The following is a 12,452-nucleotide window of genomic DNA, read 5'->3' as shown; positions in this document are numbered from 1 at the left end:
AGCTGCGAGTCAGAGCGGAGATTTAAAAAGATCGCGGCCTAGTTTCGGGAGCCGTTCGGAGGAGGAGGAGCAGTCTCTGTCAGGGAGAGAACCTGAGAACATCTAAGACCCTCAGGAGGTAAGAAGGTAAGTAAGTGATTTTTACTCATTTTTACTTTTATTACCTTTTCAAATTGTGTGTGTGTGTGGGTGGGGGGGGGGGGGGGGAACTGAAGTGACATCACAGAAAAGCTGTGACCTGAGTGGCTGGTTGGAAATCTACACTAAATTTTAAAAATTAAGCATCGGTAACTAATTAAACATAATTACTTAATTATAATTTAGAGGGGTATCTAAGCCAGAGATCGGAGAGTACTATATCTAGCTTTCACATTTATAGTAGAAATCTAGTGCTAGGAAACAGATAGTTAACAGTAACTTTAAAAATAATTTTTTTTAAACTTTTAATTTTAATTTACTAATTAATTGATGCAATGTCAGTTAGAGGGGTGCAGTGCTCTGAATGTGAGATGTGGCAGGTCCGGGAGGCTTCCAGCGTCCCGGGTGGCTTCATCTGCAGAAAGTGCACCCAACTGGAGCTCCTCACAGACCGCATGGTTCGGTTGGAGCGGCAATTGGGTACACTTAGGAGCACGCAGATGGTGGAAAGCGTCATAGGTCGCAGTTATATAAATGTGGTCACACCCAAGGTGCAGGCAGAGAAATGGGTGACCACCAGAAAGGGCAGGCTGTCAGTGCAGGAATCCCCTGTGGTTGTCCCCCTCTCGAACAGGTATACCCCTTTGGATACTGTCGGGGGAGATAGCCTATCAGGGGAAAACAGTAGCAGCCAGAGCAGTGGCACCACGGCTGGCTCTGATGTTTAGAAGGGAGGGTCAAAGCGCAGAAGAGCAATAGTAATAGGGGACTCTATAGTCAGGGGCACAGATAGGCGCTTCTGTGGACGTGAAAGAGACTCCAGGATGGTATGTTGCCTCCCTGGTGCCAGGGTCCAGGATGTCTCCGAACGGGTAGAGGGCATCCTGAAGGGGGAGGGCAAACAGGCAGAGTTCGTTGTACATACTGGTACTAACGACATAGGCAGGAAGGGGCATGAGGTCCTGCAGCAGGAGTTCAGGGAGCTAGGCAGAAAGTTAAAAGACAGGACCTCTACGGTTGTAATCTTGGGATTACTCCCTGTGCCACGTGCCAGTGAGGCTAGAAATAGGAAGATAGAGCAGCTAAACACGTGGCTAAACAGCTGGTGTAGGGGGGAGGGTTTCCGTTATCTGGACCACTGGGCGCTCTTCTGGGGCAGGTGTGACCTATATAAGAAGGACGGGTTGCATCTAAACTGGAGAGGCATAAATATCCTGGCCGCGAGGTTTGCTAGTGTCACACGGGAGGGTTTAAACTAGTATGGCAGGGGGTGGGCACGGGAGCAATAGGTCAGAAGGTGAGAGCATTGAGGGAGAACTAGGGAATAGGGACAGTGTGGCTCTGAGGCAGAGCAGACAGGGAGAAATTGCTGAACACAGCGGGTCTGGTGGCCTGAAGTGCATATGTTTTAATGCAAGAAGTATTACGGGTAAGGCAGATGAATTTAGAGCTTGGATTAGTACTTGGAACTATGATGTTGTTGCCATTACAGAGACCTGGTTGAGGGAAGGGCAGGATTGGCAGCTAAACGTTCCAGGATTTAGATGTTTCAGGCGGGATAGAGGGGGATGTACAAGGGGTGGCGGAGTTGCGCTACTGGTTAGGGAGGATATCACAGCTGTACTACGGGAGGACACCTCAGAGGGCAGTGAGGCTATATGGGTAGAGATCAGGAATAAGAAGGGTGCAGTCACAATGTTGGGGGTTTACTACAGGCCTGCCAACAGCCAGCGGGAGATAGGGGAGCAGATAGGTAGACAGACTTTGGAAAAGAGTAAAAACAACAGGGTTGTGGTGATGGGAGACTTCAACTTCCCCAATATTGACTGGGACTCACTTAGTGCCAGGGGCTTAGACGGGGCAGAGTTTGTAAGGAGCATCCAGGAGGGCTTCTTAAAACAATATGTAGACAGTCCAACTAGGGATGGGGTGGTACTGGACCTGGGATTGGGGAATGAGCCCGACCAGGTGGTAGAGGTTTCAGGAGGGGAGCATTTCGGGAACAGTGACCACAATTCAGTAAGTTTTAAAGTGCTGGTGGACAAGGATAAGAGTGGTCCTAGGATGAATGTGCTAAATTGGGGGAAGGCAAATTATAACAATATTAGGCGGGAACTGAAGAACCTAGATTGGGGGTGGATGTTTGAGGGCAAATCAACATCTGACATGTGGGAGGCTTTCAAGTGTCAGTTGAAAGGAATTCAGGACCGGCATGTTCCTGTGAGGAAGAAGGATAAATACGGCAATTTACGGGAACCTTGGATATTGTAGGCCTCGTCAAAAAGAAAAAGGAGGAATTTCTCAAGGCTAAAAGTCTGGGAACTGATGAAGCCTGTGTGGAATATAAGGAAAGTAGGAAGGAACTCAAGCAAAGAGTCAGGAGGGCTAGAAGGGGTCACGAAAAGTCATTGGCAAATAGGGTTAAGGAAAACCACGTACATAAAAAGCAAGAGGGTAGCCAGGGAAAGGGTTGGTCCACTGAAGGATAGGCAAGGGAATCTATGTGTGGAGCCAGAGGAAATGGGTGAGGTACGAAATGAATACTTTGCATCAGTATTCACCAAAGAGAAGGAATTGGTAGATGTTGAGTCTGGAGAAGGGTGTGTAGATAGCCTGGGTCACATTGAGATCCAAAAAGACGAGGTGTTGGGTGTCTTAAAAAATATTAAGGTAGATAAGTCCCCAGGGCCTGATGGGATCTACCCCAGAATACTGAAGGAGGCTGGAGAGGAAATTGCTGAGGCCTTGACAGTAATCTTTGGATCCTCACTGTCTTCAGGTGATGTCCCGGAGGACTAGAGAATAGCCAATGTTGTTCCTCTGTTTAAGAAGGGTCGCAAGGATAATCCAGGGAACTGCAGGCCGGTGAGCCTTACTTCAGTGGTAGGGAAATTACTGGAGAGAATTCTTCGAGACAGGATCTACTCCCATTTCGAAGCAAATGGACGTATTAGTGAGAGGCAGCATGGTTTTGTGAAGGGGAGGTCGTGTCTCACTAACGTGATAGAGTTTTTCGAGGAGGTCACAAAGATGATTGATGCAGGTAGGGCATTGGATGTTGTCTATATGGACTTCAGCAAGGCCTTTGACAAGGTCCCTCATGGTAGACTAGTACAAAAGGTGAAGTCACACGGGATCAGGGGTGAGCTGGCTAGGTGGATACAGAACTGGCTAGGTCATAGAAGGCAGAGAGTAGCAATGGAAGGATGCTTTTCTAATTGGAGGGCTGTGACCAGTGGTGTTCCGCAGGGATCAGTGCTGGGACCTTTGCGGTTTGTCGTATATATAAAGGATTTGGAGGAAAATGTAACTGGTCTGATTAGTAAGTTTGCAGACGACACAAAGGTTGGTGGAATTGCGGATAGCGATGAGGACTGTCAGAGGATACAGCAGGATTTAGATTGTTTGGAGACTTGGGTGGAGAGATGGCAGATGGAGTTTAATCCGGACAAATGTGAGGTAATGCATTTTGGAAGGTCTAATGCAGGTAGTGAATATACAGTGAATGGTAGAACCCTCAAGACTATTGAAAGTCAGAGAGATCTAGGAGTACAGGTCCACAGGTCACTGAAAGGGGCAACACAGGTGGAGAAGGTGGTCAATAAGGCATACGGCATGCTTGCATTCATTGGTCGGGGCATTGAGTAATAATAATAATAATAATAATAATAATAATACTAATAATCGCTTGTCACAGTAGGCTTCAATGAAGTTACTGTGAAAATCCCCTAGTCGCCACATTCCGGCGCCTGTGCGGGGAGGCCGGTACAGGAATTGAACCCGCACTGCTGGCTTTGTTTTGCATTACAAGACAGCTGTTTAGCCCATTGTGCTAAACCAGCCCCTAATATAAGAGTATAAGAATTGGCAAGTCATGTTGCAGCTGTATAGAACCTTAGTTAGGCCACACTTGGAGTATAGTGTTCAATTCTGGTCGCCACACTACCAGAAGGATGTAGAGGCTTTAGAGAGGGTGCAGAAGAGATTTACTGGAATGTTGCCTGGTATGGAGGGCATTAGCTATGAGGAGCGGTTGAATAAACTCGGTTTGTTCTCACTGGAACAACGGAGGTTGAGGGGCGACCTGATAGAGGTCTACAAAATTATCAGGGCATAGACAGAGTGGATAGTCAGAGGCTTTTCCCCAGGGTAGAGGGGGCATAGGTTTAAGGTGAGAGGTGCAAGGTTTAGAGTAGATGTACGAGGCAAGTTTTTTTACACAGAAGGTAGTGGGTGCCTGGAACTCGCTGCCGGAGGAGGTGGTGGAAGCAGGGACGATAGTGACATTTAAGGGGCATCTTGACAAATACATGAATAGGATGAGAATAGAGGGATATGGGCCCAGGAAGTGTAGAAGATTTTAGTTTAGACGGGCAGCATGGTTGGCACGGGCTTGGAGGGCCGAAGGGCCTGTTCCTCTGCTGTACATTTCTTTGTTCTTTGTTTTAAACTCCATCTGCCATCTCTCCGCCCAAGTCTCCAAACAATCTAAATCCTGCTGTATCCTCAGACAGTCCTCATCGCTATCCGCAATTCCACCAACCTTTGTGTCGTCTGCAAACTTACTAATCAGACCAGTCCAAATTACCTAACAGCGTGTCTTTTGGGGCTTATGGGAAGAAACCGGAGCACCCGGAGGAAACCCACGCAGACACGGGGAGAATGTGCAGACTTCGCACAGACAGCGACCCAGCGGGGAATCGAACCTGGGACCCTGGCGCTGTGAAGCCATACTGCTAACTACTATGCTACCGAGTTAGACTGAGCATGGAGGTATATGGGGAAGGGTGAGATTTAATTGAATCAGTCGTCTTAGGAGTTAATATTTCTTCGAGAGTCAGTCCTGGAAAGCAGAGACATTGTGATGAAAGTGTACTTCTTTTGCCTGTTGTTTCTTTGGGGGGGGGGTCTTTTGTGAGACCACCTTCGTTGTTGAGGAATGGAACACTTTCCATTTCATGGCAACAAGCACTTTAGTTCAGGTACAGAATGGACTTAGTGCTTCGGAAAACCACACTCATTGTCCTATCTCAAACCCAGAAGAGCCATTCCTTTCCTCTTCGCTTCCGACATGACTTGCCTAAAACGTTGGCCCCCATCCTCTGGTTGCCCGGTGATACGGCCAGCTCGGTGCTAAATCAACGCTGAACGAGGTTTCGTGGCAGGCAGGCGCAGGATTGAGATTTGCTCCAACATTATTTACTTAAAGGGTTGCCGTAAGAGTCAGAAAGGTAACAACAGGGGTAGACCATTCAACCCCTCCAACCATTTATATCATTCTATTTTGTGGTTGATCGGCAAACTCCATCTATCCACCGCTTAGGATTTTGATGAATGGTGGACCGGTTTCTTCATTAAACCCGGCCTGTGGAAAGCAAGTCAAAAGTCTCTTGGGATAATCTGGCTCTTGGCCTACTGGGTGACTTACAGCGTTCTGGGAAATAAAAAGCAACAAAGCAGACTCTTACTGCTGAGGTGAGAGAACAATAACAAGCCTGTATGGCCTGAGGTAGAGGTCGAGGAGATTAGGAATTAGTCATTTGATATCAGCTCACTGGGGTATTAAGAACAGACGTCTCTGCTTTTGTTTTAGTTGTGTCGACATTGCAGAATGATGTCCGCCTTTTATTGTTTATTTTTATAAAGTACCCAATTCTTTTTTTTCCATTAAAGGGGCAATTAAGCGTGGCCAATCCACCCACACTGCATGTTTTTGGGTTTGTGGGAGTGAGGCCCACGCATACATGGGGAGAATTTGCAAACTCCACACAAACGGTGGCCCGGGGCCGGGATCGAACCCGGGTCCTCGGCGGCGTGAGGCAGCACCGTGCCGCCCCATTATGTCTGTATTCCACCAACATTTGTATTGGCAGTGCCAGCTTAACCAGACGTGACTTATTGAAACGGCAGTCTTGATAATGATAATGTCGGCAGGTCCATGCAGCCAAATATTACAAAGACAAAAGTATCCTCCTTCCAAAAGTTAAAGCTCGCGAGACGTTTTGTTGCCATGACGATAGGCCTAGTCTGACCACCTCAAAGTCTGCGGGGAAACCATGCTATACTGCCATTTAATTTGATAGTCGTATAAGAATCACACTTAATAATAAAAACTCATTGTCACACGTAGGCTTCAATGAAGTGACTGTGAAAAGCCCCTAGTCGCCACATTCCAGCGCCTGTTCGCAGAGGCTGGTACAGGAATTGAACCCGTGCTGCAAGCCAGCTGTTTAGCTAACTGTGCTAAACCAGCCCCAGTGAATGGATATTAAAGGTTGTTGATTCAACTCACTCAAGGCAGGATCACATGGTAACTGCAGGACTGTCAAATCTTTCTTTTTAACGCCCACAACCCCAGGAAGAAATCTGCTTTCGCAACCTATCCTCCTTTTTACTCGATACCCTTTTTGTAACAAATATCTACCAGTTCAACCTTGAGAATTTTAACTTACCTGGGGCAGAATTCTCCAAAAATGGAGCCGTCGTCACGCCAAGGTAAAAACGCTGGAGTTTTACTCTGGAGATTCCTTAAAAATATTAGCAGCTGTGCACCTACCTGCAGGGGGCTGGCAGGGCACCGGAGTGATTCTCGCAGCTTCAGCTGCGGATACGGGCCCCGCACTTCCAGTTGGGAGTCCGCGCATGCGCACGGCAGCGGCCTCAAGCGGCTGCGCCGAACACGAAGGCGGACTCAGCCAGCGGACCTGGATGAGGATAGAAGGTCCCAACGATCGGCTCCGCGTCACCACATATAACACACCCGATCGCTGCCCTGGCCGACCATAAGCCCCTCCCCGGCACTTGATCCCCCCCGCCCCCACCAGGGCGGCCGCGGACTCCACCGAGATTCCCGATTGGCAATACGTGGTTAGAACCACGTCGTCGGGAATTCAGCCAGTTTTGCCCGGAGAATTGCTGGGGTGGCTTCTGTCAATGGCCCCCCAGCCGCGCCGCGTAATCTGCGCACGAGCGATTCTCCGGGGACCGGGGAATCACAGGAACAACGGCGGCTATGGTTCCCCCGTAAAGATCGATTCTCCAAACGCAATTTTGGGGCGGGGCTGCGGAGAATCCCGCCCCTGAACTGAGAGAGTGTGACATTTCTGATTGCTTCTGACATTTGGATGCAACCCAGCAATTCACCAAATTAACTCAACAACACCTTTCCCACGTGTCTACCATTGAGAAGGACAGGGGCAGACATGTCACCACTACCTCCAATTGCCCTCTGAGTCACATTATCTTGACAGGGACATATATCACCATTCCTTCATCATCGCCAAGCCCAATATCCTGGAGCTTGTGACCAAACAGCACCGACACCACATGGACTGCAAGGGGAAGGTTGACCGTCACCTTCTCAATGGCAGTAAGAGATGGGAATTTAAAAATAAATAATGCCTTGCTTGCGTTGCACACATTTTAAAGAAGAAATGTGGAGCCTAAATTCTCCAGTCCCGCCTGTCACGGGAATCGTCACAGACTGGGCGGATAATTGGACAGAGCAGCAGTTGGAAGAGCAGAGTTCATTGACCTCGGGCGGACGGGACCGGATCATCCCGTCGGAAGAATCCAGTGCTTTCCTGCAACTGGGGCTGATAGCAGAGGGCACCAAGCTATGCTTCACTTAACCTATTCTGAAGTCTAAGCCATGTCTTACCTCATTATTTCCATAGCGTGCGTGTTCCAACATTTCTCACTACATGAACGCGAACTTGTTTGCATAATTACCTGCAACAGCACATTAATCATAAGACCTTCTTTATTCGACACGACAGAAACTAGTTATTAATTCACTGATACAGAAATTAATTAGAGGTAAACAGTCTACTTGACTTCCAATTCAGAACTGATGACGACAGCAGAATAATTAGGCTGAGTGCAGTGAGAAAAGGTCACCCTGGCAAAGACAAGGTTTTGAGGTCGGACAGGGCAGCTCGGAATGACAGAGCGCAGCTCGTAACGTCCTGTTCTTTCACTCAAATTATCCTCAATTTTTTAAATCTTTTTTAGCGTGACGGGGAGAGCTGAGCTGATAGACCACTAGTTGTGAAACAACTCGACTGTGGGGATGTCATGCAGCACGCTGCCACCCTGCAGGACCCAGCAATGACAGGCCTGAAAGAAAGCTCTATGATTATGGGGAGGTGGTGGCACAGTGGTGTTGCCACTGGACTATTAAACCAGAAAACCCAGAGTAGTGCTCTGGGGACCCAGGTTCAAATCCTACCACTGCAGATGGTAAAATTTAACTCAATAAAAATCTGCAACTAAAAGTTTAATGATGGCCATGAAACCATTGTATTTGGATTTGTTTATTGTCACGTGTACAGTGAAAAGTATTTTTCTGCGAGCAGCTCAAACAGATCATTTAATACATGAAAATAAAAAGAGAATATATTATAGGGCAACACAAGGTACACAATGTAAATACATAGACACCGGCATCAGGTGAAGCATACAGGTGTGTGATATTAATCAGGTCAGTCCATAAGAGGGTCGTTTAGGAGTCTGGTAACAGCTGTTCATGCGTGTTCTCACACTTTTGTATTTCCTGCCCGATGGAAGAAGCTCTGAAGGGCTCTGGAGAAACAGTCTCCACTTTTGTAGCCAGGCTTCACCAGATTGCTAAACATTGCGAATTCGGTCCGTCTCTGAGTGATATGTTACGTGGCCGCTTGGTCTGTGGTATCAATAATTTGAATATTCAGAAGAAGTTTGAGGCAGAAACCGGACTATCCCGAGACAAAGCTGTTGAATTGACTCAAGTGACAGACATTCTGAACAAAATGCAGGGCGATAACCACTTCTCCAGGAGTTGCGGAACATGCTTCCAGGCCAGGTCAAGATGAAAATGTTGACAAGGAGCGACATTTGGTGGCCAAGGATAGAGAAGGAAATACAGAGTGTGGTCAGCCGTTGCGAGCATTGCATCCCCTTTTCTGGGAATGGATGGCCACTCAAAATGGTTGAACTCATGCGTTCAATGACTGTCAGCCACTGCCGACAAGGTGTGACAAAGCTTCACAACACACAGTCCCCCGGAGGTCATTATTTCTGGTAATTGCACCGCTTTCACAGCCGGGGGGCGGGATTCTCCCAACGGAAGACTTAAGTGCCGACGCCGGAGTAAAAACTGGAGTGTTTTACTCTGGCGTCGGCGCCCGTTCCCAGACCCCTATTTTCCCCCTCCGTGGGGCTAGCAGGGGCGTTGCGCGATTTACGGGGGCGGGGCCTCGGCGGGCGTCAGAGACCTGGCACCGCGTAAAAGATGCGGCGCCTTGGGTCCCGCGCATGCGCGGTGGCCATCCTCCCCCAGGCTGCCCCGCACAAAAATGGCGAATGGGACCAGGCTTGCCAGCAGAAGAAAGGAGACCCGCCGACAGAGAGACCGGCCCGTCGATCGGTGGGTCCCGATCGCGGGCCAGGCCACTCCAGAGGGCCTCCCCTCCCCCACAGGCCGCTCCCGGCCCTTGAAGCCCCAGGTCCCGCCGGCCCGAGAGCAGGTTAGAACGGCGCCGGCGGGACTGACGTTTTTTTCGCCGGCCACTCGGCCCAACCGGGCCGGAGAATCGGCGCTCGCCGTTTGCATCGCGCTGGTTTTGGGGGTGGGGGGAGAATCGCGTGCGGAGGGCGGGGCGGCGGGGCACGATTTGCGCGGCGCGCCGGCGATTCTCCCACCCAGCGGTGGTTTGGAGCACTTCATCAAACCTAATGGGATCCACCACATAGGTACGACCTGATACCACCCTGCTTCAAATGGGTTGGCAGCAAGAGCAGTACAAACCACTAAACCCCATTGAGGAAATGTCCGACCGACCACTTCTGCTCCACTTTGCCAGTCTCTTACTCTTGTACAACACAACCCCATATGCTGCGACTGGGGCTACTCCAGCCCCAGTTGTTAGTGGGTCGGCACCTCAGGATCCGCCATGAACCGATTTTCCCGAATTCGATGGGGAGGGTGAAGGATAAAGAAGCCTCACTGAAGGAGCACCACTGTTCAGCCAAGGGAGGCAGGGCAATTAGAGGACATAGCTATCGTCTGAAGTTTCAGAGGGGGACCAGCTTGGGTACCGGGAAGGTTACTGCAAGGACTGGCCCAGTGGCTTAAGTCGTAGACTTATAGACCGCGAAGTGGGCGGCATGGTAGCACAGTGGTTAGCACAGTTACTTCATAGCTCCAAGGTCTCAGGTTCGATTCCCGGCTTGTGTCACTGTCTGTGCGGAGTCTGTACGTTCTCTCCCTGTCTGCGTGGGTTTGCTCCGGGTGCTCAGGTTTCTTCCCACAGTCTAAAAGGTGCAGGTTAGGTGGATTGGCCATGATAAACTGCCCTTAGTGGCCCAAGAAAAAAAGGTTAGGTGGGGTTACTGGGTTAGGGGGATGGGATGGAGGTGTGGACTTGATGGGCCAAATGGCCTCCTTCTGCACTGTAAATTCTATTAAAAAGTGCAGAAGCCTGTAGATGATTGTGTTCTGTCATGTAACCATTGTAAGGATTTACACAGAACAGATATTTGTTTAACTATAAAGATGATTTATTCATAGATATGTGAAAAAGATAACTAAGGAACTACAGTACAGACGATGACTACTAAATGAATTCAGTGAATTCTCCTGGAGCTACTCTAAGTGCGACCACCTTTGTGCATGTCTTACTACCAACTGGCGGGTGTGTTGAGTCACAGAATAAATCTCTATCGCCACCAGTTGGGATGGAGGTCGCATTGCTAACTAGATGTGTGATTCGTCAGTCTTGCTGGACACTTTAATCCAAACAAGCTTTATTCTAAGAATTGAGTTAACATTTATACAAACACACAGTAAGAATTTTTATCAATTGCAAAAGACCCCAGACAGCTACAGTAATCTATGTATCACACTTCATGAATTCCCCCTTTAACTGTTCCAATTCAAAAACAAAATCCAATGAACCCAAAAACCCTTTTTTTCAAGGGCGTGGCCCAGCACACTGCATTCTCACTTGAATGAGACTGGCAAAGTGGTCGGTCGGACATTTCCTCAATGGGGTTTAGTGTTTTGTACTGCTCTTGCTGCCAACCCATTTAAAGCAGGGTGGTACCAGGTCGTACCTATGTAGTGGATCCCATTAGGTTTGATGAAGAGCTGAAACTCCTCGGCTGAGAAAGCGGTGCCATTACGAGAAACAATGGCCTCCTACAACCTTTGTGCTCAGCCTAGCCAAATTCAACACAAAGGTTGTAGGTCAGGTGAACTCCATAATACACTTCTGGGTTTCTAAACCCTGGCCCATAACAAATTGGGGGCTCGTCTGGGATAAAAGTCTACCTTTCATGATTGGGTTGGCTTAGTGAACTTACAGACAGTGAGGGGGTGAGCATATTTGTGTTTGCTTTTCAGGTGTTGTATTCAGGTTTAAGTAGGGAGTGTGTTGTGGAAAATGGCTCTTTCAGAGCCTCAGAAATTTTTGGGGGGTGGAGAAGGTCGCGCGTAGTACCTGACAAATGGAGACTAAAACAAGGCTTTTAGAATTGGCAAAAAAATTGCAGTTAGCATTGCCTGACAAAGTACGGAAAGAAGACGTAATTGCGGTGGTAGCCATCTTAAGTCAATGTTTTTCCTTGATTTTTAAAAATTATTTTAAAGCATTTCTCTCTCTTCCTCTAAATATATATATATATATTTATATGTGTATGTATATATGTATGTATATATGTATGTATATATGTATGTATATATGTATGTATATATGACCAGCCGATGAAATTAAAGATTAAATCACTCATGCACACATCACAGCATCATGACGGGCAGAGAGCCTTATTTAAAAATGAAATGGAAGGGAACCAAAAATAGAAAGTTGAGCTGTCAAACAAGTAAAATACACAGTGAGGTGTGGCTAATGCACCAATATTCAACAAAAAGCAATTGAAAAAAATATATGACACTAAACAAAAGCTTTTGGGAGCAAAGCATTAAAAGTGAATAGTCTGTCAATAGTTAATTTTTTAAAAAACTTTCGGATATTTGTTGGGTAGAAAGACAGTTGCCGGCTTTTGCCAACGACCATTCTCCAGCGGGTCGGAGAATGGTCGTTGGCCGCCGTGAATCCCGCCCCCGCCGTTTGCCGAAGTCTCCGAAAGGAGAAAAGTCGGCGGGGCGTTAATGGCGCCGCAGACGTCGGAGAATGGCACGGGTGTGCGCAAGGCAGCCGATTTTGGGCCTGCCGATATTCTCCCTTCCGGATGGGCCGAAGTCCCGTCGACGTGATGACCGGTCACATCGACGTAAATCAAACCTCCTTTTAATCGGCGTGAACCTGTACTCCAGG

The sequence above is a fragment of the Scyliorhinus torazame genome, chromosome 19, assembly GCF_047496885.1.
Source record: "Scyliorhinus torazame isolate Kashiwa2021f chromosome 19, sScyTor2.1, whole genome shotgun sequence".
Lineage (NCBI taxonomy): Eukaryota > Metazoa > Chordata > Chondrichthyes > Carcharhiniformes > Scyliorhinidae > Scyliorhinus > Scyliorhinus torazame.
The sequence above is the reverse complement of the archived record's forward strand: the minus strand, read 5'-3'. Positions refer to the sequence as shown.